The 27,598-nt window shown below is 40.2% G+C and overlaps 4 pseudogenes across 1 annotated transcript; all 4 read left to right on the forward strand.

Moving 5' to 3' along the window:
* Positions 1-3,720: 3,720 nt before the first annotated feature.
* Positions 3,721-5,508, forward strand: LOC103708804 (UDP-glycosyltransferase 73E1 pseudogene; annotated as a pseudogene). Its single transcript, XR_015987647.2, has one exon. The product of XR_015987647.2 is annotated as a UDP-glycosyltransferase 73E1 pseudogene (transcript).
* A 3,186-nt stretch (positions 5,509-8,694) lies between these two features.
* LOC103708834 (UDP-glycosyltransferase 73C6 pseudogene) lies at positions 8,695-10,470 on the forward strand (annotated as a pseudogene).
* Positions 10,471-12,856: 2,386 nt separating this feature from the next.
* LOC103708833 (UDP-glycosyltransferase 73E1 pseudogene) lies at positions 12,857-14,593 on the forward strand (annotated as a pseudogene).
* A 4,992-nt stretch (positions 14,594-19,585) lies between these two features.
* On the forward strand, positions 19,586-21,219 carry LOC103708832 (UDP-glycosyltransferase 73C6 pseudogene; annotated as a pseudogene).
* Positions 21,220-27,598: the final 6,379 nt, after the last annotated feature.

Below are 27,598 nucleotides of genomic sequence, written 5' to 3' on the forward strand. Positions count from 1 at the left end.
GTTGATGAAATCTGAGTCATGGACCAAGGTTCAAGGCATAGTCCATCTTGGCTCCATAGAGGTAATCAATTGTCACTAAGTGAAAGTTCAAACCAAAAGGTACCTACATTTATTACATAATATAAGATACTCAATATTTTATTTTGATTTTTTAAATTTATTTTGATTTTTAATTTTTAAATATTTAATTTATGTAGGGAATTGTTGAATTAAATTAAATATTTTAAAATTTGAAAACCGCATGCCAAACAAAGCAAGCCGCGACCAATCATTTGACTTGGTCAACGGTCAAGTGGCAAGCATCCGCGCACAAACAAGAGAGCAAACATGGAAAGATCTCCAAAGAAAGCAGGCCAAGACAAGTGTCATGCATCCACGCACAAGAGCAAGCATGGAAGGCCTCCTAAAAAAGGAAAAAAACATGGGCGGCCAAGATGCAATATGCCTCATGATCAAAGGAGCACAAAAAGACACGTCATCAATCCGTGGAAAGGGAGTCTGCTTCTTTTGACGCGCCTGAACGTATATAAAGGGCTCTAGGGATTATTTCAAATACAATGAAAAATTTCTCTTCTCCCTATTTCAAAGTTCTATATAAAAAGGGCTCTAGGGATCGTTGGGAAGAAAATAAATAAAGAAAATTTTTCTTCTTCTCATAATTTCAATAATTTTTTTGAGTTTTTTTGAGCTATCTGCAAGCGTGAACGTGTTCTTCTTTCTTCTCTGGAAACGCACTGACGAAAAAGACGTGGTTCTATATTGGTCATCGTATCACTAGGAGATCTGTGCCAGCGGATCTGTACATGGGAGGCATAAACTTTTCTGAGACAATGCGTCAGCATGCTTCAATCCACAGGCTATTTTCTTTCATTTCTTCATTTCATTATTCTATTATCAAGTTAATTATTTGCTGGTTATTCTTCTTATATACTGTTTTTGAATATTAGAAATATTTAATTATTGATTTATTAATTATATTTGTGCATCTAGGCTAACAAAAATATCATAAGAAGAAATAGAGATTTGTGTGGTTTAATCTTGGTGTGGTAATGAGCGTTAGAGCCACTCTGCTAATATATCAATTATCAATTGTGTCTAGGCACATGCTGCTGCTAAAATCACCTAAATCCTACCAAAATTGCTAAAGAAAAACTCTAAGATAATCATAGAGTCTAGAGAAAGAAATTGCCAAGATAACATAGGCTGCAAAAGAAATTTTAAAGTATTTTACACTTATTAAAATTTTTCATCATTTAAATAAAAAAAAAGGCTTCTTCCAGTAAGTTCGCCTTAGGCCTCCAAGTGTATTGGGCCGCCTCTGACCACAACGTTAGCATAAGTGGGATAGACCAATCAATACTATAATATAATTTAACCATCACCTGACATTTCTTTTATCACATTTTTCATCTTTTCAATTTTGCTAGAACTAATCAGATCTTCCATCTTTCCAAATGGACCATTCTCCGCTTTATAAATGACTCAGATATGGATGTCTTAGCCCTTCGGGTGAGTTACAGATCCGGAGAAGCAACGAAAAGAGGGTTTCTCAAATGGTTGTGCCATCCATCCAACTACCAATTAAGTCGAAGCATGGGAACGAGCAATCTCGGATTACATCGACCTTGACAAATAACAGAACTTGTTCTTCTAGTTTTTATTGAACCGAAAATAGAAGATAACATCTACCACAAAGAGTTGCAGCAAGTATAAACCACTGGAACTTCTTGAAACGACATTGAAAGGACTCATATAGAATAGTGTATTTAGAATTTATATTTATTCCCTCAAAAAAGAGATAATTTATGTTTACGTTTTCCATCTGCAGTCCAATCATGCACCTTTGGATTGGAATGGATGTCCATGGGCTTACAGTCATGCATCAAGTCCACTTGCAAGTCATTGGATTGGATTGGATTAGATTAGATGGTTCTTACCTTTCCAATCATCCACTACATTATTGTTCGAAATTTCACTTTCTCTCTCAAGTGGCCGTCTCTAGATTTTATACGCATCATTGCTGTGGGTATATAACGACTTCGTCAATGCGGCGGGTGTATCTCGACTTCGTCAATGCGGCTTTAATGATGTCCGTGTGACGTGGACCCTCCATTGACAAGATAATTTTATCTTATATTGCCAGCTTTTTTTTATTTTTTATTTTTATTTTTTTTGGTGCATTAGCTGCGCTGTATGCTCTAAGATGAGTACAACCAACTATATCAGAAGCAAAAAGACTACACAAAGCAAAAAAAAATGAGAACTGCTGAGTCCAGAAAAATTCTCTCAAATAGTGAGCAGCAAATGAGACGACTCAGTCAGCAACTTTGTTCGTCTCTCGAAAGACATGTCTGACTTGGATAGTCCGGCACTTCCGTAACATGCATAGCATATCGTCTAGAAGCGGGTGCTCCACCTCCTCCCATCTCTTTTTCCAAATACGCATGATCAACAAGGCTGAGTCCTTCTTCAGAATGATACAACTAGCCTGCAAAACATGTCTCGCATAGAAAAGCCCCTTCTATGCTATCCCGAGCTCCTTTTCAAAAGCCGAGATCTCAAAGGAACGATACCCCACTGCCGCAATCAACCTAGCACCATGGTCTCTGATAGCAAAAGTTGCTCCCTCCCGTTTTAAAACATAGTTGGTATCTTATTATCCGAGGAATAGATTTTTGAAACCCCAAGATTTAAAACATTGACATTATTTTTTAAAAATATATATTAATAAATAAATAAATAATAGTTGCTATTGGTGGCCATTGCTCACTTCAAGATATGAGGGACAAGAATTTTGGCTTGAAGCCGTATACGATGGGATTGGTGATGTTAGATGTGCCTGCCCACCGGCCCCAAGCTCAGCTCCTCACCGGTTTCCGTATTTCCCAAAGAACCGAACGGTGGTCAGCAACGGGTGATTTGTAGCTTTTTCCATCACGAACAATGGTGCAGCCAAAAAGGAGCAGCGCCCGGGCACGCATTTCCTGTCCCCCTCTCTCTGCTGGTGTCGTGACCTCGCGGAGCAACGTAAGAACTGCGCCAGGCGATACAAGTGGTCCCGCATTACAGTAGCCAACCCCAAGAATGGATAGGATATTAATATTTCTATATTTGAATTACTGTTTTAAGTGGTGGTGGCCTGATATCTATGTTCGTTTAGTTTAGATTTGGCTATTCATTTATTTAGTTCCCTCATTTAACTTAATTTATTTTTTTTCACTTATTTTTGTTATGCGGATATTCGGATTCAGATTCGAATTCGAAAAAAATAGATGTATCTTCATTCATATTCATATTCGGATAATTTTTAAATTGACTATTTGAATTCGTATTCGAATTTGATTGGACCAAAAAAAAATAATAGCTGAATCCAATCCAATACGAAAATAGATACTTCCACTCGTTTCCAGTAAGTAGGCCGCAGCTTTATAAATTTTATTTTTTAAATAAAATTATTGGGAGCCACCTAAGATGTAGGATTTGTCTGTCGCACGATTGTTTGCCGATCACCACTGCCATATTCTTTTTTTTTTCAGGGGGAGATCACCGCCACCAGATTTAGCTTCAAAACAAGTTAGCTCATGTAGGGGCTCACGTCATGAGTTGAGGCTTGGTCTAGAAGCCTGGCCCACAATTCATGGGATTTCCCGGTCAATTTTACTTTCGAGCAATACCAAAAATAATAAATAATACCAACTGCAAGGAATCCAAGGTTCCAGATAAATGCTGGCTACTCTTCCTCTGCTTTCTAATCTGTGGCTTCTCCGTCAGAGTCGCTTCCTTGATAGCTTCCACAGCTACGCCTCTGCGCTTTCTTTGGAGACTCGCATCCGTTCCTCCATTTAGGATGACCAACCAAGCTTCCACGAATGGTCTCAGCAGTCGCAAGCCTCACTTCATCTTGGTCCCACTGATAGCCCAAGGGCACATGATCCCCATGGTCGACTTGGCTCGTTTACTCGCGGAACAAGGTGCCCGGGTCAGCTTCATCACCACCCCAGTGAACGCCGCACGAATCAAGGCCATCGTCGACCGAGTGAAGGAATCCGGTCTCCCGATACACTTTGTCGAGCTCCAGTTCCCTTGTGCCGAAGCTGGCCTACCGGATGGTTGCGAGAATGTGGATCTCCTCCCTTCAAACGACTACTTCAGAACAATTTTCGATGCCATCCCCCGGCTCCGAGAACCTCTAGCCCGGTACCTGCGAGCACAACGGCCTCGTCCAACATGCATGATCGCCGACATGTGCAACCCATGGACGGCGGATGTCGCTCGCGAGCTTGGAATGCCACGGCTCATCTTTCATGGGCCCTCTTGCTTCTTCATTCTATGCGCCCATCTCATGCAGCAGCACGGGATCTACGACCGCATAACCGATGATTTCGAGCCCGTTCTCCTACCTGAGCTGCCGCAACCTGTCGAGGTCACCAAAGCCCAGTTACCGGGCTTCTTCGGGTCAAAAGGGTGGGAAAAGCTTCGATCTGAGGTTTTAGAAGCGGAGTCGACGGCGGACGGGGTGGTGATGAACACTTTTGATGATATGGAGCATTCATATATCGAGCTCTACAAGAAGGTTACAGGAAAGGAGGTATGGACCATCGGGCCCTTGTGTCTCTACAATAAGGATCTTGACAACAAGGCTGCCAGAGGGAACAAGCCTGTTATCGACCACCACCGAGTTCTATGTTGGCTCGATTCGAGGAAGCCCAAGTCCGTGCTCTACGCTAGCTTTGGCAGCCTTGTGCGGATGCGCCCTTGGGAGCTCTTTGAAGTGGGGTACGGTTTGGAGGCATCCAACCAGCCCTTCATCTGGGTGATCAAGGACGTCGAGAGGACCCCGGAGGTGGACAAATGGCTGTCGGAGGGATTCGAGGAGAGGGTAAGCACCAGGGGTCTTGTAATTAAGGGGTGGGCGCCGCAGGTGGTCATCCTGTCTCACCCTGCCGTCGGAGGATTTATGACACACTGCGGATGGAACTCGATACTGGAGGCCGTGTCCGCGGGCGTGCCAATGATGACATGGCCTTGTTTTGCGGACCAATTCGTCAACGAGAAGCTGGTTGTGGATGTGCTGGGCGTTGGCGTGGCAATTGGGGTGAAAGTTCCCATCTACTATATCAATGAAGATAGTCCGCCGGCAGCGAAGAGGGACGACATAGAGAAGGCAGTCTCTAGGCTTATGGACAAAGGGGAGGAGGGGGAAGATAGAAGAAAGAGGGCCAGGAAGCTGGCTGAAAAGGCTGTGAGCGCAATGGAAGGAGGAGGGTCGTCCCTAGAGAACATAGCATGCCTGATTCAGTATGCCTTGAAGCATGGACACGACGATTCTGATCAAGAAGAGGAACACAGTGCGTAGATTTGTTCGTCCAAGGGGAACGTTGAATGTATCGAAAATATGTAATAGTAATTTATTTTGCACAACCAGACCTGGTCTTGAACAGATCATAGCTTGCACTTTGACCATTTCCTCATTGTAATTAAATTTTTATTTCTGCGCTGATCACCGTACATCTGGCTTCTAATTTCTCAGCTGGATTGATATCAGTTTTAAGTCGGATTGATGCGTACATCAGAACCTATCGAAATCTTTTAAGAGGACGGATCAGTCATCATCAAACTATGGAGCTAAAAGCAAGCAACAGTTTTCCTAAAACAATCAAACAAATCAGAGAAGTCTCACGTCTGGCCTAAGGCTGCAAATGGGTTGGGTCGATCCGAGACCCGACCCGGCCCGACCCGTATAGATCCAATCCGACCCGAATTTTAGGATCCGCAGGTCCGGATCGGGTCCTAATTAAATTGGATCCGATTCATTTTCTGGGTCGAGTCTGGGTACAATCCGGCCCGACCTGAATAGATCCGAAGAGAGAAAGAAAGAGAGGGAAAAAGCAAAAGACAGTTTTATTTTTCTTTTTTTCATGTGGGTCGTGGCACTATTGGTCCGTGAGAATTCTCTCTCGGTCTATTACACTGTTGATACCTTTGGTGTCTTGGTATCAGGCTTTTTTTTTTTTTTCCTTCTGTTTTTCGGTTTCTGTTTTTTTTAAACTTTTGCAGGGAGGAAGCGAGGGAACACCGAACTGAATATGGGTCATGTGCCAGTTTTCTGCAATGGAATTGGATTTTGGAAGAAGGTCTGGGATTTTTTTTGTCCTCGTGAGGGGGGAGCCGGGAGACACCAAGTTCCGTCCAATCATTCATATGGACAAAAAATAGTGTGATATGAAATTTGGCTTGTAGACCGACTTAGTCAGGGGTCATTTGTTCTGACTGGAGGTCAATTGCAAGTCTTTCAAGTCATGGGTCACCCAGCAACTCATAATTATGATATGACCAAATTAGATTTGCCCAAATTTTTTTCCAAAAGCACAAAAAAATTGGCCTCAATTTGGATCCGAACTCGACCCGACTCCGGAACCGACTCGGATTCGACCCGACCCGACTCAACCCATTTGCACCCCTAGTCTGGCCTAGTCTTGTCACCCTATAAAACTAGGTCATGTAGATGAGAAATTATTGTTTGTACTGTGTATGTAGCTAATTATGACAGCTGGTTTTTATAGACTTCATTCATTAAGCACTCATCTCGACACATCATAAAAAAATCCAGCAGTCATAATTGACTGTAGGCATGGTGCATGCAGTGTAGCCAATAGTTTCTCGAACAGAGGTCCATCGGTAGAGTTTGTTGCCAAGTTGTTCTACCTATAATGACAATAATAGTTCTAAGAGCATCTTTCGGACTACCTGGAAAAGGTGTGGAATTTAAGGACTGTTATTAAACAATCAGGATTGATTGTCTTGATTGTTCTTTGAAATATAACATTGATTTTGATTAAAACCTCCACGAGTATTGCCACAATCTTACAAAGAATCAGAAAGATTTTGTCGGGCAACAAAGACTGTAAGGGATGTTGTTGAGGGTAGGTTTTAGGCTTTTAGCATAAGATTGCAGCATGAGTTCAAAAGAGAGAAGCTGTCCAAAAAGTTAGTCAAAAGTGATGAATGTGTTAGACATGGAAGTCGTGTTAAGACGTGATTTTTGAAATTTTCAATCCCAATCTCACCAAAAAAAAAAAAAACACACAGGCACGCACACACCCAGCACAGGAAAAATAGAACATAAAATGTAAAATCTAAAATTCAGAAAAATTAGAAAGAAATTCATAGAAGAAATTGATATCTTTGGAAGTTATTTTCAAAAGTCATTTTGGAATTTTGCATCCCATGCACAATGCAAGGAAAATAGAATATAAAAGGAAATATTCAATCGTTTCCATGCACAAAAACATACATAAAAGAAAACATTTTCTATTAACGTAGAAATCCACGCACACGTATATATGAATATCAATGGTAACTAGAAAACAATTAGTTTTTTAACATTAAAGAAAAATTAGCCTTTTCCTCTTATATTGCCCACATGAATAAGGTTTTTTTTTTTTTTGACTCAAATACACAAAAAAATGACACACAAAAGGAAAATTAGTTTTTTTTAATTAATTTTGTATTCGCAAAAAGTTCTACTCAAAAAAAAAAAATCGTTCAAAACCATAAAAGCATATATTCAATCTTTCCCTTGCATAAAAATATAAAAGAAAAATCACGCACATAAGAAATTCAACCCTGTGAAAAACTTGTTTTTTTAACATAAAAAGAAAGTTTTTTTTACTTTTATGTCACTCATATATATGACTATTATAAGATTTAGTAGGAGACCGAAAAAATATCCCAAAAATTAAAGTGTTAGATCGTAGCAATCGAAGCTATTATTCTATTATTCCTTCTATTATCTATTATTCCTTTCTTTATTTGTTCCAAAAATTCTATGCCAAAAAAAGGAAAAGATAATCTGTTCATGATATTTTCTAAAAATGTCGATATTTTTGGAAGTCGTGTTAAAAAGGAATTTATGAAATTTTGCATCCCGGGCACATAAAAAGAAAGGCACGTATAACGCAGAGAAAATAGAACATAAAAGGAAAAATTGAATCATTCCCATGCACAAAAATAAAAAAAGAAAATTTCCATTAATATAGAAATCCACACTACAGGAAATTCAATTGTCGAAAAACTAGTTTTCCTAACATAAAGCGAATTCATACACACAAAAGAATCACATAAAAAAGAAAATTAATTTTCTAGTAATTTGTATGCACAAAAACGTTCCACTGAAAAGAAATTGTAATGCACGTACCTAAAATAAAATTCAAGAACATAAAAGAAAAAAAATCAATTATTTCCATGCACAAAAACATAAAAGGAATTTTTTTATTAATATGGAAATCCGTGCATGCATAGAAGAAATTTAATGGTAGGAAGAATTAGTTTTTGAACGTAAAAAATTAGTTTTTTTACTTTTATGTTACCCACACATAAATATTATATGTTTAGTAGGAGACCAAAAAAAAATTGGAGCATCTCTTTCTTCCTGCAATTGTAGTGTCAGTCCGTGGCAATTTAAGCAACTGGGGAGACCAAAAAAAAATTGGAGCATCTCTTTCTTCCTGCAATTGTATTGCATTTTGCGTGCTATTATTCATTTCCTTCGTCATAAAGAGATATATACCGTGACCTGTTTCATTGTGTGCCATTATTTCTTTTATTCTTCATAAAGAAGAAATATGTCATGATTAGTTTCTTTGGATGCTATTTCTTGTTTTCTTAACCATAAGGAGATGGATCTCCTAATTTATGTTCTTCTACGCTGCTATTTATTTCCTTTGGAATAGGAGTAAAGCTCATGGATTCAGTATGTATAATTGGTAAAGCAGATTTGCTGGCAAGGATGATGCGCTCTCACATATAAATACTGGCTTTTCTCTCCCTTTTTTTTCTCATCTGTAGCTTGACCAACCAAGCTTTCGTAAGAGATTTGCGTCAGTTCATTTAGGGTGACCAACCAAGCTACCATGAATGACAAGCCTCACTTCATCCTGGTCCCACTGATAGCCCAAGGGCACATGATCCCCATGGTCGACATGGCTCGTTTACTTGCGGAACAAGGTGCCCGGGTCAGCCTCATCACCACCCCAGTGAACGCTGCACGAATCAAGGACATCATCGACCGAGCGAAGGAATCTGGGCTTCCGATCGACTTTGTCGAGCTCCAATTTCCTTGCACCGAAGCTGGTCTTCCGGAGGGTTGCGAGAATATGGATCTCCTCCCTTCAAACGACTATTTAAAGACATTTTTGGAAGCCACAAGCCGGCTTAGAGAACCCCTGGCCCGGTACGTGCAAGCGCAATGGCCCCGTCCCGCGTGCATGATCACCGACTCGTGCAACCCATGGACGGCAGATGTCGCTCGTGAGTTCCGGATGCCACGGTTCATCTTTCACGGGCCTTCTTGCTTCGTCCTTCTATGCTTCATTCTCATGTTACAACACGGGATCTACGACCGCATAACCGATGATTTCGAGCCCATCCTCGTACCTGGGATGCCGCAACCTGTCGAGGTCACCAAAGCCCAGGCACCAGGATTCTTCAATATGCCAGGGTGGGAAAAGCTTCGATCGGAGGTTTTCGAAGCAGAGTCGACGGCGGATGGGGTGGTGATGAACACTTTTGATGATCTGGAGCATTCATTTATTGAGCTTTACAGGAAGGTGACGGGAAAGAATGTCTGCACTATCGGGCCATTATCTCTCTGCAACAAGGATCTTGACGACAAGGCTGCGAGAGGGAACAAGTCTTCTATCGACCACCACCGAGTTCAAAGTTGGCTCGACTCGAGGGAGCCAAAGTCCGTACTCTACGTTAACTTTGGTAGCATTGCGCGGACGCGCCCTTCCCAACTCATTGAAATGGGGTGCGGTTTGGAGGAATCCAACCAGCCCTTCATCTGGGTGATCAAGGATGTGGAGAGGACGCCGGAGGTGGACAAATGGTTGTCGGAGGGATTCGAGGAGAGGGTAAGCACCAGGGGTCTTGTAATTAAGGGGTGGGCGCCGCAGGTGGTCATCTTGTCTCACCCTGCTATAGGAGGATTTATGACGCACTGTGGATGGAACTCGGTGCTGGAGGCCGTGTCCGCGGGCGTGCCAATGATAACATGGCCTTATTTTGCAGACCAATTTATCAACGAGAAGCTGGTTGTGAATGTGTTGGGCATTGGCGTGGCAATTGGGGTGAAAGTGCCCATCTTCTATTTCAGTGACGATGGTCCACCGGCAGTGAAGAGGGATGACATAGGGAAAGCAGTCTCTAGGTTGATGGACAAAGGGGAGGAGGGTGAAGAGAGAAGAAAGATGGCCAAGGAGCTGGCTGGAAAGGCTGTGAGGGCAGTGGAAGATGGAGGGTCATCCACGGAGAACATAGCACGCTTGTTTCAGTACGTCCTCGAGCATGGAAACAACGATTCTGAAGATAAAAAACACAATATTTGAATTTGTTCGCTAAAGGGCAACCCTTTGGCGTATCGAATATATGTTATGGTTATTTATTTAGTATAACATAACCCGGTCTTCATTTTGGTACTGCTGTGTGTGTATATGCATATATGTACACATATATGCAGGAACGTACTATATATATATATACACACACACATAAATATATGTGTATGTATGTATGCATATATGTTCAGAAAAAAGGCTGCTACTCTATGTGTGCCGAGTACTGCACGTGCCAAGATGGTAGCTTTCCACTATCCTTAGTTAGCAGCAATATCCTCGAGCTTTTGAAGGTGTTGTTTTCCCTCAAATGACATTCAACCATGGGCTGTGTGATTTGCCCTGTTGCATATTTGATAGACAACCATATTTTGATGAGAAAATTGATCAGAACCCTAAGCATCACCGCTTGATGAAATTTGCTGATTGTTATTAAATGATCAGGGTTAATTATGTTGATTGTTCTTTTTAAGAATAACGTTGACTTTTTTTAGACCCTCCATGAGCATTGCCATGATTTGACAAAGAACTAGAAAGTTTATGTCGTGCAGGGATGTTGTTGAATGTAGATCGATCTTAGCGTAAGATTGCAACCTGAGTTCCAAAAAGAGAAGCTCCCCAAAAAGGTTCGTCAAAATGATGGGTGTATCCCTATTAGAGATGGTAGGTGACAGCCGGACCATACTTTTACCCCAAGCCTGGAAGAATAAGTGAACATAAATCAAGCTTTGAAACGGGTTGACTGATAGCTTCAAGTGCATCAGTTGTAGCCTTCATCCCGTTTAAGTAGTCAGTTATGCTTAAGTCATCCTTGCAAATGTTATGAAGATTATGTTGGAAATATTTTGCCTAGATATTGTTATAGCTTTATTTTATAGAACTATTATAAAGAAATAATCTACTAAAAAAATCCGAAGATTGAAAAAATCTTCTCTGGATCGAGGCGTGTGATATACACTGCCCTAAGAACGTGATTCACCCCCTACGTGCAGGTTTGCGGCGATCTCGTCCTCAAAGTACAACAACCCAACTCAGCTTGATCCTTCCCTAATGAGCATGATTGCTGGGGAGGCTTGACCCGATCAACTCCTTCAGTTGCCAAGATGAAAAAAAACTTGAATTTTTTTTTTGAAAAAAGAGAAAGAAAAAGGAAAGAGGAATCCTCTATTGCATCTCAAGAAGGATAGAAGTAATATGGATTGAGTTATCCAAAATACTGGACCCACAACCTATTTAAAAACTCTTTCCAATGACCGAAACGGTGCAGCATTTCCGAAGATGTAATATTTCAGAAACATCACATACTTACGGAAACTAGAAGCAACGTTCTTTTTAGAAAAGTCACAACTCTTTTAAAAGAAGCGTCCGAAAAAAAAGATAAGAGTCTTAAAACTTTTAAACCATCTAAAATTTAGGAGATAAAGTTGTTATAAAAATTATTTTTTTATTTTTTTTCAAGTTAAAACTCCAACAGAGTATGCTGAAGGTTCATTACCTGGGTGTGAGACTATATGGTGTGAAGCCTTTCAAGGCATTGTCATGCTTCACAAGAAGTTGTTTCTCCAAGCACACGGGTGAGCAAAGTTTCGATGAGAGTAACATAGATCGAACTTAGAATATGACAATCTAGTGTAAATCAGGCCGTGCATTTGGGATTGATTGTGCTAGTGGGATGCTTTTCTGCATCCAAAATAAATTTGGTTGGATGGAACCATCAATATAACCAAGCAAGCAAGAAAAATTCAATCGATCAAAACATAAAAGAAAAAATTTCTATTAATATCATAATCCACACAAACCCATAACAAATTCAATCATAAGAAAAATTAGTTTTTGAATATAAAGAAAATCAAAATTTTCCATTTATATTGCCCGCATGAATAAGGGTTTTTAAAAGAAGCACTTAAAAGCAAAATTAGTTCTTCTTAGTAATTCCTATGAAAGGTTTCACTCAAAAAAAAAAAATCGAATGCATGCACTAAAGACAAAATTCAAGAACATAAAAGAAAAAATTCAATCATTCCCATGCACAAAAGTATAAAAGGAAAAAAATTATATTAATATAGAACTCCATGGATGAACCTAAGAAATTCAATTGTAGGAAAAATTAGTTTTTTTTAATACAAATAGAAAATTAGTTTTTTCCTTTTATGTTGCATGCGTCGAATATTCTAAGGTTTGGTAGAAGATTGGAAAAAATCCCTTATCTATTTGTTATCAGTCCGTTGCAATCCAAGCTATTGGGAAGATTATTATTGCATTTTATTCTACTATTCCTTCAATTATTCTTATTCCTTTGTTTATTCTTTCAAAAAGATTCTTTGAAAAAAGAGAGGAAATATCATGAATTATTTTCTTACATGCTTTCTTTTTTTTGGCTAAGGAGATGCATCTTGTGATTTATTGTTTTGGATAAGTACGCGTAATTGGTACGCTATCACATATAAATACTAGCTCCTCTTTCTCCCTTTTTTTCCCCGTTTGTGGCTTGTCAGCGAGCGTTGATTCCTTTGAGACTTGCGTCCTCTGCGTTTTTCATTAGAGACTTGCGTCTGTTCCTCCGATGACCAACCAAGGCACCATGGATGGTCTGAGAAGCCGCAAGCTTCACTTCATCTTGATCCCTATGATAGCCCAAGGGCACATAATCCCCATGGTGGACACGGCTCGTTCACTTGCGGAACGAGGTGCCCGTGTCAGCCTCGTCACCACCCCAGTGAACGCTGCACGACTCAAGGCCGTCATCGACCGAATGAAGGAATCCGGGCTTCCGATCCACTTTGTCGAGCTCCAATTTCCCTGTGCCGAAGCTGGTCTTCCGGAGGGTTGCGAGAATATCGATCTCCTTCCTTCAAAAGAGTATGCCAGGACCTTGTTCGAAGCCACACGCCTGCTCCGAGAACCCTTGACCCAGTACCTGCAAGCACAGCGGCCCCGCCCAACATGCATGATCGCCGACTTGTGCTGCCCATGGACGGCGGATGTCGCTCGCGAGCTTCAGATGCCACGGCTCATCTTTCACGGGCCCTCTTGCTTCTACATTCTATGTACCCATCTCATGGAGCAACACGGGATCTACGACCGCATAACCGATGATTTCGAGCCCATCCTCGTACCTGAGCTGCCACAACCATTCGAGTTCACGAAAGCCCAGTTACCAGGCTGCTTCCTTGCACCAGGGTGGGAAAAGCTTCGATCGGAGGTTTTAGAAGCGGAGTCGACGGCGGAAGGGGTGGTGATGAACACTTTTGATGATCTGGAGCCTTCATATATCGAGCTTTACAGGAAGCTGACTGGAAAGAAGATCTGGGCTGTCGGGCCATTGTGTCTGTACGACAAGGATCTTGACAGCAAGGCTGCCAGAGGCAACAAGTCTGCTATTGACTACCACCGAGTTCTGGGATGGCTCGAGTCGAGGAAGCCCAAGTCCGTGCTCTACGCTAGCTTCGGTAGCCTTGCGCGGACGCACCCTCGGCAACTTATTGAAATAGGGTGCGGTTTGGAGGCATCCAACCAGCCCTTCATCTGGGTGATCAAGGATGCGGAGAGGACGCCGGAGGTGGACAGATGGTTGTCGGAGGGATTCGAGGAGAGGGTAAGCGCCAGGGGTCTTGTAATTAAGGGGTGGGCGCCGCAGGTGGTCATCCTGTCTCACCCTGCCATCGGAGGATTTATGACACACTGCGGATGGAACTCGCTGATGGAGGCCGTGTCCGCGGGCGTGCCAATGATAACATGGCCTTATTTTGGGGACCAATTCGTCAACGAGAAGCTGGTTGTGGATGTGTTGGGCATTGGCGTGGCAATTGGGGTTAAAGTGCCCTTCCCCTATCTCAAGGAAGATAGTCCACCGGCAGCGAACAGGGATGACATAGAGAAGGCAGTCTCTAGGTTGATGGACGAAGGGGAGGAAGGGGAGGAGAGAAGAAAGAGGGCCAAGGAGCTGGCTGGAAAGGCTGTGAGGGCAATGGAAGGAGGAGGGTCATCCACGGAGAACATAGCACGCTTGATACAGTACACCTTGGAGCATGGAAACAGCGATACTCAAGAAAAGGAACCTTAAATGTATCGAGAATATATCTCACGGTTCATCCAGTCCCGGAATCCAACAAAACTGGGTCATGTAGACACATAATCGAAAAGCGTCCAACAAAAGAGCTCGGTGCCAAATAATGATAATAATAGTTCTAATACGAAAGAACCCCATGAGACTGACAAGGGCATGTTTTGAACTAGCTGGAAAAGCATTTCGATCACCACCAAGAAGACGCCCAAACTTTGGGTCCGCATTTCGATCACAGCCCACCATGCAACCATATTTTAGGAGTTTACTCCAAAAGCATCAATATAGGTTTCTTTAAGTTTAGGTTTAGTTAATCACATAATTGGTTCTCTTATTAAACTTAACTTAAACTTTATTTTTTATGTACCTTTGTATCCATATCTATATTCTTTTGCAGAAGATTTTTCAACTAACTATCCGTATCTATATTTGTATCCAATCATCGAGGCTGAGCCACCTTGATGGTTGTCACCCTATTTTGAGAAGAAGAGGGAGAGATCGACTCTCCCCTATTTTGGGGAAGAAGAGAGCCACTCTATTCTTTCATTCTCCTCTCTCTCTCTCTCTCTCTCTCTCTCTCTCTTTCTCTTTGCTCTCTCACTCTCTCCTTGTTTTCTCTTCCTCTGTTTCTCTCTCTTCACATGGTTCCATAGACCCAGTAGGAGGATCCCAGATGTTCTCTTTGTGGACCCAAGTTGACCCCAATAGAAGGTCCTGGTCTAGTGTTGCTGCGACCACCCATCGTGCTAGCCTTCACTATGGAATTCGTCAGCAATCTTTGGACCCCAACCATCAACAACCCAATATGTTACCCTTGTTGTGTTTGATACCTATTTCTTGATCAGATAATTTTGAAAATACTATTTTAACTATTTCGTACGATCGGGCACCACTAGACTCTATCATCTTTAGTTCCTATTATGTTATTTGTACCATAGTCTAATTATTATTTCATAAGTTGAGTGGTTTGATTGGCTAGAGCAGATCGATCTGGATCGTCGAATGCTGCTATTTAATCGACTCTGTCCTTTCTTTACCCTCACTATTATCAAAAAAGTAATAGGCATTATCATCTATCTAGCCTCGTGTATCTTTCTATACAAAACTATTTTCATAGTCAACCCTGGTTTTGTATGGAGCTGCAGTCATCCGGACATGAAGAAGCCCGACAAGATCTCACACTTTAGTTCAAAATTGAGGTAAGACCCTAGCCCATTATTTAATTTTTAATTCAATGAGAATAGAAAATATGGATAATTCAAATATTAAAACTCTTAAATTAGGTAATTGCTGAATAATTGATTCATTAATATGGTGAGTGATTGATGAAAGATAAGTTGATGTTATTTTGATATTAAATTGATTGGACATGTTAGGTGTGGATTGGTACCATGGTAGCTGCATTGGATTGCAGTAGAGGTAACAATTTCTATACTTGGTCACCAAATATATACATATATGTGTGTGTGTTTATTGGTTTGTACCACTGGATTTGCATCGATAGATTTGGTTTGGCATGTGAGAATATGTTCTATATAATTTCCAGTACAAATATACTTGTATAAATATTATATGTATCATTTATTGAAAACATGATTATGTGAATAAGATAATTTTATTTGGAGACAAATGCACTATGTAAGTGGAAACTAATTTGATAAGAGAAATATGTAAATCAAATGAACAAGATATGGTTTGGACTAAGCTCGTAATGGGATATATAGCCCCTAAGTGCTTATGCATGGGATAGCATTGACGAGCTTATGCGTGGCATAGCGTCCATAGGCTTACGCATGGGATAGCCTCCACGAGCTAATTGTAGGATAGCGTCCATGGGCATATGCATAGGATAACCTCGACGAGCTTATGCGTGGGAAATCGTTCATAGGCTTAGTCTTGGATTGGGTTGTGATCTTGGTTAGTCCAAATTCGGAAGATAATTGATATGAAATCTGAAAATCAACTTAATAAGAAATAGATGACATAACATAAAAAATTATTGTTGAACAATTGGTTATATTTGATATATATATATATACACACACGCGCGCGCTTCTTTGAAAATATGATAATGAGAACTTATGTGTATATTATTTTTATGATCTTTTCGAGTATTGATATGATATTATTTTTATCTTGTATTGCTAATTGATTATTTTTATTACTTATGGAGTAGGTCGTGTAGCAGTATGAGATTCTTACTAGGCTATAAAGCTCACAACCTTTTTTTTTTTTTTTAAGAGTTGTAGGCTGCAAGTGGCTTAATATTTGGCTATAGTTGCTTGGCTATGGTTGAGATTGCATAAAAATGAATAAATAGATAGAGTATCATTGTTTATAAATTAAGATCATTTTTGATCGGGGAACCAAGCTGAGGGCATTGCCAGTTTCATCAAGCATGACGATTGGCTCACAAACTTTAGGACCCCATTGAGATTCGAGGCAACAAATGAGTTTCAAGACCTATGCATACACACTAAGGCAAGTTCAACTCACGACCGAGAAAGATAAAAGAGAATGGAAGTGGTCTCTTACAAAACGATTTTCGGTCAACGGTTGCTACAGCTTCCTGATTCACGGAGGTGTCGTGTCATTCTTCGGTGGGATTATATGGAAATTGGCCATTCCGGAAAAGATAAAAACTTTCAAGTGGCTATGTTATACCAACAAAATACTCGCCGCAAATAACCTAGCTGGACGGGGCTTTGTAGTTTGTAACTGTTGCCCCCTCTGCGAAGATCATGAGGAGACAGTGGACCACCTGATGTTGGACTGCCACTATGCTTGAGCCTTCCGGAAGCATCTTCTTGAAAGAATAAAGACATAATCCCTCCCAAACATCCTTTTTTTTTTTCCTTGATTTATTTTTTTTGATATAAAGGGAGGCAAAAGGAGCCACCTTGAAAATTAATCGTATTTACAACAAAGATGAGAGGCAAAGATGAGTTACATTATCAAGGGAGGAGTGAAATAGATGCGACAAAAAAAAGCTAATCAACTCCAAACCAAATGTCTGATAGCCAGGACAGAGAATGTTGATGCTCGAGCCACTAGAACAACCTTTTTGACCTCTAGCATAAATGTCGAAAAACTCTGAAGTCTAAAGAAATGAGAACTACAATGGATGCTCTGCTCGCAGTGGGATTCTGGTGCATATAGAAGGAAAGAAATGGAAGAATTTTCAGATACAAGGCTTACTCGCACATGGAGGTGGTCAGGCAAATGATTCACCTGTTCAAATATTGGACGTCAGAAGCGCGGGAACACTCCTTCCTCCAAGCTGCTGGGAGTGCTCACCAAGAGATAAGGAAACAATATAGCAAAGCTTCTGAAAATCGAAGAAGCTCACAAAGGGTGACGACGATTCCGGTTACCATGCAAACATGCATGGGGTGGAACGAAGGGAATAGCTTTAAACATGCATGGCACTGTTATGTTAACTGAAACGTAAAGGGAAACCCAGCTTTAAACCAGCTGGTACCTAGCTCACAAAGGGAATAATTGCTTCCAAGTCATTGATATATCATGTTAAGTTATTGATATGTCATGTTAAGAGAAAACCCTAGCTGGACATTTATTAGTCCCTATTATCATTTTGTTAAAAAAAGATATATCAACAGAGTTGGGATAAAATTAGTCATGACACTAGATAAGTTCAATTACAATCAAATTATTGACAAAATATTATAGTGAATATAAACAGAAGTCATGCTTATAAAGAAGATAAAAGTTCATCAAATTCATTAAATAAAATAAAACAAAATAAAAAATATGACTGCAAAAACCGAAGTCCCCCTTCCTAGATCTATATTAGCTATTGATTTATAGATTTGACATATCTTGAACCATCATTGGACTTCAAATTTGAGCCAATCATCAATGCTACTTTGGCTACGGGCCAAGCCCTGTGAGGAGACTCCAAAGTATACATATAGACCATAAATATCCCTTTTTAATAAATATCATCAACTTATAACTAACGAAAAAAAAATCTCAATACAAAGACTCAAGGGTAACAGTGATGATAATATCATAAATACAAAGAAGAAGAATGAGAGTATAACCATCTAGTTAAATAATAAACAATGAGTTATTTGTAGATAATAATAGGAAACCCCAAATCTTGGACGAACAAGCTTATAAAGAAAGAAGTCGACGCCTCATAAAAACAGTAGCAATACGATGATACAGACCATCCATCTCACGATTACTCATTAATCTCTAAACAATCAAGAGAGAGTAGATCCTTATCATCACCATACCGTAGAAAATCAAAATTTTTAATTGCATGGTTTCTAATAAGATTATGAATAGCCACAATTATAGTGATATGGCAAAGATATGCCATAATTACAAAAATTGGCCAGCTATACAATATCATAAGGAAATACATGCCATGATTTGTTTTCTTGTATAATATTATTTATTTCATAAAAATATATGATGTTGCCGCTCAAAATCCAACCTAACAGTGGACAGACTGATAGATGAGTTGCCCTACTCGGTGGAGTTGGTCAAGCGCAGCATAGCGCTAGAGCTGTTATGCAACCACAGAAATTGATCAAAGGGTCATTAGAATGTAGCAAGCTAGAGACTCTCCGATGCTTAAGTCAAACAGAGTTTTGAAAGAAAATAGGAGAGATAAAGAGAGGTAGAAGTTTTAAATGTGGCGATAGAAGTTTTCTTCATTATACTTGGGGGCATGCCTGGTATTTATAGAGGAAAGGATGCGAATATATGTAATTAGATTTTCAAGATTTGCCGACGAGCAGTTAATCTCTTTCTATATCCGCCGATCAGGGCAACGAAGATATTTCTTTTCAAATGCACTGTAATTGAGTGCTTTTCTTATCTGCTGGTTAATTATGATATTTCTTTTTGGGCAAATAAAGATCGTGCCAAGCTATAATTGATCGTAGATCTAATTGGTCATTGATTTGTTTGATTCGGTGGGCTGAGTTGTCTTATGAAATTTTAGGAATGGCCGACGTGAGCCGTACCATATATCATAATATATTGGCTTATATATTATGATTTGCTTTTTATTTTTTAGAATAGGAGTAAATCTTATAGGCACAGTAATTAGTAAAGTAGATTTGCTGGCGTTAATGCATGATACGCTGCCGCTTATAAACATTGGCCCCTCTCTCTCTCTCTCTTTTTCTCATCTATGGCATGTCAGTCGGCGTTGATTCCTTGATAGTGTCCACAAATAAACCTCTGCGCTTTAGCGAGAGACTTGCGTCCGTTCCTCCGATGGCCAACCAAGGTACCATGAATGGTCTAAGGAGTCGCAAGCTTCACTTCATTTTGGTCCCTCTGATAGCCCAAGGGCACATGATCCCCATGGTCGACTTGGCTCGCTTACTCGCGGAACGAGGTACCCGTGTCAGCCTCATCACCACCCCAGTGAACGCCGCACGAATCAAGACCATCGTCAACCGAGTGGAGGAATCTGGTCTTCCGATCGACTTTGTCGAGCTCCAATTTCCTTGCACCGAAGCTGGGCTTCCGGAGGGTTGCGAGAATATGGATCTCCTCCCTTCAGAGGACTATTTAAGGACATTTTTCGAAGCCATGCACTTGCTCCGAGAACCCCTGGCTCGGTACCTGCATGCACAACGGCCCCGTCCAACATGCATGATCACCGACATGTGCAACCCATGGACGGCGGATCTCGCTCGCGAGCTTCGGATGCCACGGCTCATCTTTCACGGGCCCTCTTGCTTCTCCCTAACGTGCTTCGCTCTCATGCAGCAACACGGGATCTACGACCGCATAACCGATGATTTCGAGCCCATCCTCGTACCTGAGATGCCACAACCATTTGAGGTCACGAAAGCCATTGCCCCAGGCTTCTTCAATGTGCCAGGGTGGGAAAAGATTCGATCGGGGATTCAAGAAGCGGAGTCGACGGCAGACGGGGTGGTGATGAACACTTTTGATGATCTGGAGCATTCATATATCGAGCTCTACAAGAAGGTGACAGGAAAGAAGGTCTGGACCATCGGGCCATTGTCTCTCTACAACAAGGACCTTGACGACAAGGCTGCGAGAGGGAACAACTCTGCTATTGACCGCCACCGAGTTATGGACTGGCTCGAGTCGAGGAAGCCGAAGTCCGTGCTCTATGTTAGCTTTGGTAGCATTGCGCAGACGCGCCCTTGCCAACTCATTGAAATAGGGTGCGGTTTGGAGGCATCCAACCAGCCCTTCATCTGGGTGATCAAGGATGTGGAGAGGACGCCGGAGGTGGACAAATGGCTGTCGGAGGGATTCGAGGAGAGGGTAAGCACCAGGGGTCTTGTAATTACGGGGTGGGCGCCGCAGGTGGTCATCCTGTCGCACCCTGCCATCGGAGGATTTATGACACACTGCGGATGGAACTCGATCTTGGAGGCCATGTCCGCGGGCATGCCAATGATAACATGGCCTTTCTTTGGGGACCAATTCCTCAACGAGAAGTTGCTTGTGGATGTGTTGGGCATTGGCGTGGCAGTCGGGGTGAAAGTGCCCTTCCACTATGTCCCGAAAGACAGTCCGCCGGCAGCGAAGAGGGATGACATACAGAAGGCAGTCTCTAGGTTGATGGATGAAGGGGAGGAGGGGGAAGAGAGAAGAAAGAGGGCCAAGGAGCTGGCTGGAAAAGCGGTGAGAGCAATGGAGGAAGGAGGGTCATCCTTTGAGAACATAGCACTAATGATTCAGTACGCCTTGGAGCATGGAAACGATGATCCTGAGGAAGAGGAACATAATGTTTAGAGATTTGTATGTTAAGCGCCCTTCTTTGGAGGGTAAACATTTTATCTGAAAATCCGTATTTTTCCGTGTAAGTATGTTTTAACCAACAGTTAGACGGAAAAATAATTTATCCATATCTTTTTTTGCATTGAAAAATCGCTCCGAAATTTATTATTCATGTTTTTTCACATTACTACTTTTTCAAGTAAGTTGCTAAGATTTATCTATATTTCTCAACATATCTTTTATTATATAATATTTATTTATTATATTATATATAATATATATTATGTTATTGTATATTTTAATATATTAGTATAATATAATATATGATATGACATTCAAATATAATATATTATAACCATAAGTTATATTTTATAATAGTAACATTATTATATGAGAATTATATTTATATTATTTTTATATTATATTGTATTTTATAGTATATTATATCATATTATATTATATAATATATAATATGATATAGAGAATGTATTATATTATATTACAACATTATATATTATATAATTATATATTACATATTATATATTCTATATTATTACTATTATTATTATTATGATAGGGTTAAGGGTATTTTAGGAACAAATTAAAAAATTATTATTCAAGCTAATGGAAGAATGATTTACCCATCTTCTAGGAGGGTAAGACTTTTTCTTCATTTCATGAGTAAAAATGCTACCCATGGAAATATAACTTGCCTATTTAGAGAAGTATAAAAATATAGGTAAGTTGGTCAACGAATAAGTTGACAATTTTTTCATAATATTTACCCACCATATAACATGTCCTAAAGGGGAACCCTTAGATGTGCCGAAAATATGTTATTGTTATTTATAGTTTGTATAACCTCATATGGTCTTTGTTTTGGTGCAGTTTAGGCTAAGCGGGGTTGCAACTGAGAAGTTCAATTCGACAGCTTCCTCATTGTAATAGAATTTAATTTGCTCCTAGGTGCACTAATCACCGGATATGTGGCTTCTCATATTTAAGTTGGATTGATATGTACGCTAGAACCCATTGAAATATTTGAAAAGGACGGATCAGCCATAAAACTTTGGAACTAAATTAAGCGACCGTTTTTCTCAAAAAAAAAAAAAATCAGAGAGACCAAGTCTCATGTTTGACCTAGTCTCGGCCTCCAACAAAACTGGGTCATGTCGATACGCACTCGACAAGCGTCCAACACTTGAGTTTGTTGCCAAACTCTTCCGCACGCTAAAAGCTGGAGACTGATGGGGACTCAAGGAAAGCATGAAAGCTGGAGAGATCGTCGACGTCGGAATAGAGAAAAGCTGTGGTTCTTCTCCAGTGGAGGAGAACCCTCAAGCTTCACCGCCGGATCCTGGAGGGAGAACGTCGTCTCGATCCCTTGCGGGATGTAAACTAGAGAGAAGCTAACTCGGAGCAGCAGCAAGGTTCTCAAGGTAGAACCTGGGCTGGAGTGTTACCTGGGGAAGAGACGTTATCGATGCAAGACTCAACCTATCTCGGAGGAGGAAATCAATCGTCCGCAGGAAAAGTTCGCAGACTCTACTGTTTTCACGGACGACAGGATTGAAGGTGTGAGTAGGAAGTGGACGAATTCCCTGATTGGGAAGTTACTGGGTAAGGGTCCTCCCCCCTCTGATTTCCTCTGTAAAGAACTAAAGAAGGGATGGTAGGCGGCTGGGAACTTTAGGATCGTTCCTTTGTCTGCGGGACATCTGGTCTTTCAGCTTCAGAAGGAAGAGGAAAGGTTGTGGGTCATGGCGAATGGGCCATGAATTGTTGCTGGACAGCTCCTCGCTCTTGAGCCTTGGCATCCCAACTTCACTGCAGGAATGGATTCCGTCACCAGTGCTACTCTTTGGGTTCGTTTCCCTGATCTTCCTATACAACTGTGGGAATAGAATATGCTCCTGAGATAATTGCATCTACCGCTGGGGTTCCTAAATTCTTTGATGGTCATCAAAGCTGTCATGAAAAAGGCCTACAATAAAAATGTCGTGGGCAAATCTGGATGCTGTCCTCAACCACAATGGTATTCATCAGAATTTCATTAAACGGATTATGTGCTGCATCCGCAGTCCATCTTTCTTCATCCTCATGGTTAATTAATGGCTGTCCGTCAAGATGGTTCTTCTCTTCGTGGGGATTAAGGCAAGGGTGTCGATCCTTAATTTGTCCCCCCCACATTTTTATTCTTTTGCTCTGGCATGCTCTCGAAGTCATTGCAAGAATTAGCTCAAACTAGTGCTCTTAAGGAATGTCAACCAAAACCAGCAGGCCCTTGTTTCCCACATCTTATGTTTGTAAAAGATAAACAGCACAAAGAACTGATCAAGAATGGTGTATTCTTGATGAAGAACAATGGAAATGAGGCTAGGATGTTACTACTTGAAAATAGACTCAAATTTCATTGATTCAAGTGTATGTTCTAAAGTTACAAAGCTGGAAAATTTATAGGCAAATTTCCATACGAATTTACACTAATTAATGACACAACTTTCTAAGAGACAAGAACCAAGTTTCTAGAACATATTCAAAGTAATAATAAATTCTTCTCAAGAAATGAAGTTTATGAAACAGAAAATTCATGAACCACAGAAACCAAAGTGACAACATAAATTCTTCCCAACTAACGAAGTTCATGAATCAGAAAATTCATGAACCACAGAAACCAAAGAGACAACATTAACTAACCTTGGAAACCAAAAAGACAAAAGCCATAAGTCAAAGAGACAAAACATATGTCTAGCTTATAATTTCTAACAATGTTTGCTGATGATTGATTGCTGCTTGCTCGGGCCAATATTAATAGAGCTAATGATTTGGTGCTTAGAGAGGCTATTATGAATTATTGCAGTCAATCTGGTCAGAGAGTTAATATCCTTAAATCTTATATGCAATTCAGCCGAAAAGACCTCGCCTAGAGTGAAACAGCAAATTCTTAATATAATGAACATCTCTTTGAAAGATGGTTTGCGGAATTACCTTGGAGTGCCGTTATTTACATCTATCTTCTTTCAAATGTTTCCGTCCCAAGGTCTGTTCTTAACGATTTGGAGAAGATTTTTTAAGGCTTTTATATGGTGTCATCAAGTCGGCATAAGGAAATTGCATTTGACTTCATGGGACAAAGTCTGTGTGGAAAAGAAAAGTGGGCTTGGTTTACAATGAATAAATTTACGTAGAGAGGCGGCGATGGGTAAAGCTGCTGGAAACCTCGTTATCCAAAACATTTCCTTGTGGACCAAGTTGGTTGAATCAAAGTTACAACTTCAGGACATGAAAGCTCTCATTTGTTACACAACATTGTCAGTATGGAATAACGGAAACAGATTTTTATTCGAACGAAAACAATGCAACCCAGCAAATGTTCTCTTCTCTGCTCACCGTTTAGCCGAAGAATTCATCCATACCTCAAAAGGAGTTAAATGAAGCCAGTCAGCTACGGCCCTGGGGTACCGGTAGCTTAGTGAGCTCTTCTCAGTCCCATCTTAGACTAGTTTCTTGGGTACGGCCTGGATAAAATCAATTTTGATGCCTCATAGTCTGAAAATGAAGCAGATTTGGGTTATATTATAAGAGATCATCATGGATTATTACTTCGAGATCATTTGCTTTTTCAGTTCCAGAAGCTGAGTTACAAGCAGCCTGGAAAGAGTTATTAGTGGCAATTTTGTAACTTGGTGTTAAGAAAATCTGAATTGAGGGAGACTCTCTGTCATGCCCTGACCCCAAAATCGCTATTTGAAGGCATGAACAGCCGCTGCATACTTTCAAATTAAGACTAACCCTATAAGCATATAAGGCATTTGTCCTGTCAATGAACCCAATATAATTTGGAATTTATACAGTTCATATATAGGACAAAATAACTAAGCTATTGACCCAAAATATCTCACTCTCTCACAGTCATTAGTTGGATTTCTGATTTTTAGACAAAAAGAGATTCTTTGGGTTCGACCTCTTGACTTCTTTATGGTCTCACATGCTTTCAGAGAGTCAAACAAGCCGGCAGATAGCTATCAACATTGCTTGACTTTCATGAGTATTAGCGTAATTTTAAGGATCATGTAATAACTTGTATCAGCCTATAATAAAATTACTTTTCTCAATCTCTTGTTTTTTTATAAATATTTTAACAATGAATTCCACTCGTTCTCCAACCTTCCTCACCACATTAAACATTTGGTTTTGGCTGATTCATGTGGTGTTCAGGTTTCTTTGCTTGTAATTTTTCAGTTTTTTGTTTCTTTTGGGGCTTTGGCCCCCTTTTGTTACCAAAATGGAAAAGAAAAAAGATAGTTGCACCACCAAAGAACCCCATAGGACGGTCAAGGCCATCTTTTGAACTAGCTGGAAAAGGTGTGGAGTTGAAGGACCACCAGGACCACGCCCAAACTTTAGGTCCACAGAGTTCGTGGTGCTGCAGACAAAGCCCTCATACGGATATCTTACCTCGCAATTCGTCACGGTCCACATTTCAATCCCCACCGTGCATCACGTTCGCACTAGAATGACAGGATTGAGTACCCATCTTTCATGAGTTACTTCACAAGGACTGGAATGAATGCACCATGCATCCCAGATCAAGCTAAGTTTAATATATCCAGAAAACTTACATTAATATATGTATGAATGGATGTATATATACATGCATGTCCGTATGTATGTACAGAAACAGATTTCTGCATGCTGTGAAAATGCATGGAACTGCGCATGCCAAGACTGCATGCAGCTTTCTACTATCCCATCAATCAAGCATTCTTTTTTTTCTTTTTTTTTTTTGACATCTGGTTGGAGAGAAGGAAGGTTTATATGGATCAATATGTCTTCCTGCAAATTGTCTAGCTAATTATGTGAAAATAACGCATGATGCAGGGTAAAGGAGATAATCAGTCATGGAAGCCCCATGCGGAAGAGGAAGAATCCCTGCTCTGGGCCATGAAAGCTAGCACAGTGAAAAATGGTTGGTTCATTGGTTGCGAGTAAATAACACATCAAATTCCATTTTGTACCCTTGCTCATTATGCTTTAGAACGAGGATTACATACATCCAGGATATCAGCAGAATAACCCCTCTATATATACCATGCATATAGATGGCATACATTGGTCGCATCAATTTAAGACAGAAATGCAATCTCAAATCCGATGAACATAGGTATCGGCGAGGAAATTAGCACAAGGCCGCATGGGTGCGATTCATATGGTATGCTACGATGTATAGCGATCTCAGTGCAGTTATATCTCACCACAGGCTCGATTTGTTTGCGGGAAGAGGAGAAGAAAAAATATGGTCAACGAAAAAATGAAGAAATATTTTATGTTTGGTTGAAGTTTTCAAATAAGAGAAATAGAAAAGTAATTTTTTTTAGAAATAAGATTTTCATGTTTTAAGAGAGAAAAATTCATGTGAAATACGAAAAAGCCCAATTTCCTCCGGTTCCAAGACGAGGGGAAGGTCACCATTGAGTTGGATCTGGGTTTGGTCAGCCGTTCGTTGATTGTTAGAGGTGTTGTCCCGAGTCTATTTCGAACAATATCTTTTTCTTTATAAAAGTCATTCTTTTTTGAAAGAAAGGTAAATCAAGCCGTTTTTATTAATAAATAAAAATTACTCAACTGAAGATTTAATTTTTTCTTTTCAAAAGTATTATTAAGCTTTTAGATAGGATAAATAAGGTCTTCTTTTTATTAAGAATAAAACATGTGCTTTATCCAATTTCTTTTAGAAAAGTAATGGTGAATCAAATATAAGCTATTTTAAAATATACCATTTTTTATAATCAACTAAATATATATAATATTTTTTAAAAAATATTATATATTTAATTTTTATTTTTTTAAAAAAATATTTTGATGAGAAAAAAAATAAGGAACCAAGCAAGTTTTCTATAGTTTTCTACTGAGTCCTGTGTTTTTTTTTTTTTTTTTTTTGCCTTTTTTGCTAAGGCAGGTGGATCTGACGAGTACGGATGCACTCAATAAAATCAAAAAACAAAATATCTCAAAGTACCAGGAACAACTCTCCATCACCAATCCACAAGATAGTACCGAAAGGACTGGCTACATAAGCAGTTACCCAATTCGTAGCTCTATTAGCTTCACGGAATACATGCTCGGTCTGAAAGGCCCTTTCATTTCTTATCATTGTCTAGGTGCATTCCCGAGGAGCATTGGTGCAGTGCTTCAACTCGCAAAGGATGCAGCATCTGCTCACTGTGCAGAAAAAGAGAGAATTATGAATGGTATTCACTTGGACCATGATGCAGGATGGTTCCTACAAGGAGCCAAGATGGCCCTAGAAAAAGCTCGCTGGGGGGCAGAAAGAAAGAAGTGCAACCAGACAAAGAAATCCAGGATCTCTTACGGCCATGTGGGCTGTCACGAG

The sequence above is a fragment of the Phoenix dactylifera genome, chromosome 5 (assembly GCF_051530095.1).
Source record: "Phoenix dactylifera cultivar Ajwa chromosome 5, Ajwa_hap1_PhDact_Kaust_v1.1, whole genome shotgun sequence".
Lineage (NCBI taxonomy): Eukaryota > Viridiplantae > Streptophyta > Magnoliopsida > Arecales > Arecaceae > Phoenix > Phoenix dactylifera.